Source organism: Panulirus ornatus, chromosome 38 (genome assembly GCF_036320965.1).
Source record: "Panulirus ornatus isolate Po-2019 chromosome 38, ASM3632096v1, whole genome shotgun sequence".
NCBI classification, from domain to species: domain Eukaryota; kingdom Metazoa; phylum Arthropoda; class Malacostraca; order Decapoda; family Palinuridae; genus Panulirus; species Panulirus ornatus.
This window is the reverse complement of record NC_092261.1, coordinates 23,123,541-23,126,315: the sequence shown is the minus strand read 5'-3', so window position 1 is coordinate 23,126,315 and position 2,775 is coordinate 23,123,541. Positions and strand designations below refer to the sequence as shown.

The window sequence follows — 2,775 nt, the reverse complement described above, 5'->3', positions numbered from 1 at the left end:
AAACACAGACCACATCCGTGTCTGACGAATTGCCAGATGTCTCTAGATCTTCACATGGAAGTACCAACGAATGATCTCATAATAAAGAAATATGGTCTTGACATTCTGATAATTTGTTCCTAAAGGTCTAAGACGTGTGTCATGGTGGTATCGACGAGATGACAGGCTTATTATGACGGTTAAGAATAATTAAGTAATACTATTACAAATATATAATGGACGTGCCTGTCCGGGATTTGATCCCGGGACCTCCTGCACCCAAAGCAGAAATCATACCCCTAGATCAACAGGCCGATGTCCTTAATATCTTGTCTTATCTATGAATGATTAATTGGGGTTTCTGGGATCCAAACATGGGACCTGCTGCACATAATACAGTAGTTTCACCACTAAAACAACTAGCTTAACTGTTACACAACATAGTTTTACTTTAAATAAGATTGATTTTCATGAAAGCCATAAAAGTCAGTAATTTATTTAAAAGAACCTCGGGCCTGTCCGGAAGTTGAGCCCGGGACCTCTCACACCCTAAGCGAGAATCATACCACTAGACCAATAGGCCAGGAGAAGTGATCGAAGCGCCCGTGTGCTAACATTGCCTAGAGCGTCCGCAGCCTTACTGTGTCCCACAGCTGACACCGTCTGCCGTCAGCAATCTACCGATATAGGGCTGGCTATCATTTTGCAGCATTATGCATATTAGACTTCAAAACAGTGCCACAGCTGCGCACTGAAACTGACAAACAGACATCAATTTTATGTACTCTTTCCTGAAAATCTCACACATGAAATCTGCTTTCCAAAAGTGAAATGCAATATAAGCAATAGTATCCTTCTGAAAGCTATCTATTTCTATTGATATCGCATTCACCACAGACCGGAGTAATGGTAGCATATCCGTGGTGGCTCTCCCCTTGTATCAATTCCACCATAGTCGACCTTCCATTTGTAGTAATGGTGCTTCCCACTTCCTGTTCTTCAAGAATCATTTCGGCCACTGCACTCGTGAGCTTTATGCTTCCTTTTCAGCCCTAAGGACCTGACTCATATCCTGTAACTGGTTGCATCTCCCCACGGTTTTTGTGTGATGGCCAGCATCACGGGGATTGTTCTTTATTTCTTCATGATAAAAAGCTCATATATCTTTTCTATCTTTGATAGTCTGGCCTACTATCACCTGAGGATGTCACATTAACCCTTGTTCTGATATACTTCTTTTTTTCTGATGAGAATATAATCTAACATATTCAGACAACTTTTCTTCGATTAGTGTGCATTATCCTTTGCTCTGATAGTCTCAATAAAGACAAAAAATCTTTCTACCTTTTAATTGCAGCAAGATACTTTAGTCGTTACAAACGACAAAAGAGAAAGAAAGAAAACACAGACCCAGACATATATGGTTTCCACATCGTGTTCATATGAAACCCAAATAACGTGTTGTTATTACTGTTAGTCCATGGTCGTAGAATTTATACCATTTCTAGATGAAAGTTAAAATTTGATTACTTTGACAACTACACCAAAGAAGGCGGCAAGAGGGGTGGAAGGTTGATGGGGTTGAAAACCTTTCACTCCTTGTATTTCAATTTCTAAAAGTTGAAGCATAAGGAGCCAAATAAGGAATGATCATTCTCCCAAATGGCTTAGGTTGTGGTGTTTGAGTATGTGTGTATGTAAACAAGACGGAAAAAGAGGTAAGATTGGTAGCATATTATGTTTGAGGACAGAAACTTGATTGTTTTGGTTCTGAGTGAAGGAAAACCCTGGGAAAAGGGGGAATAATGGTTTGCATATGTCTCTGGGGTAAAGTCTGGGGTTGGTGTGACGGTGAGAGCTAAGGAAGGGATAGTACTACTGCTGAAGCAAGAGTTGTGGAAATATTTGAAAGAATGCAAGGTAGTGACCTCCTGACTGATGTGGGGAAACATTGAAGTAGACTACGAGAGATGGGTGGCTATGCTCATAGCCATAAGTTGGAGAATGTAGAGAGGTAAGTGTTTTGGGAGTAGGTGAGTGAGTATGTCAGTAATTGTGATGATGGATTTCGGGTGTTATTGATGAGTGATTCTATACGGAAAAGTGATTAATGGGGCAGATGAGGGTATAAGGGAGCCATGGGGAGCTTATTAGTATGGTTAAGAAATTCAAACAGTTTGTGGGGCTGTAAGCAGAAATAGGAATGGTGACTAGGTTTGAAAAGGACACATATATGATTATGCGTGGGTGAGTAGGAAAGAGAGTATTAGAAGATTTCATACTAATTGATTGGTAGAAACACAGGTTTTCAAAGAGGAAGACCTGTAGATTAATCGTATAGTTAAGGAAGTGTAAACAAAGTTACTCGTGGACTCAAAGGAAAAGACTTCTTAATTCTCTCATCAAACATATCTATACTACTGCTCTCAAGAATTCTCGCTGGTAAATCATTCCATATGTTACTAATGCACTATAGTACTTGACCCCATACTTCTATCATCTAACTATTGAAGGATTGATTAACCTCGCCTATAACCGTCTCTACTGACATTGTCAAATCAAAACACATGGTAATGGTGCCTCTTTATCTCTTCTCTTCACGAATCATTTCGTCCACTGCAAACGTCTCAACCTCAAAAACTTGAATCAAATCCCTTTACTGGTTGCATCTTCCCACGGTTTCTCTATGACGCCCAGTATCACGAGGATTGGTTAGTATGATAATTCCTTATTTCTTCATATTGCAAAGCTCTTATATCTTTCCCGCTTTTGATAATCTGATTGACCTATCACCTG

At 39.8% G+C, this 2,775-nt stretch overlaps 1 non-coding gene across 1 annotated transcript; it reads right to left on the bottom strand.

The window, feature by feature from the left end:
- Nucleotides 1-220: 220 nt before the first annotated feature.
- On the bottom strand, nt 221-293 carry TRNAP-UGG (transfer RNA proline (anticodon UGG)). Its single transcript has one exon. It is a non-coding gene; the product is annotated as a tRNA-Pro (tRNA).
- Nucleotides 294-2,775: the final 2,482 nt, after the last annotated feature.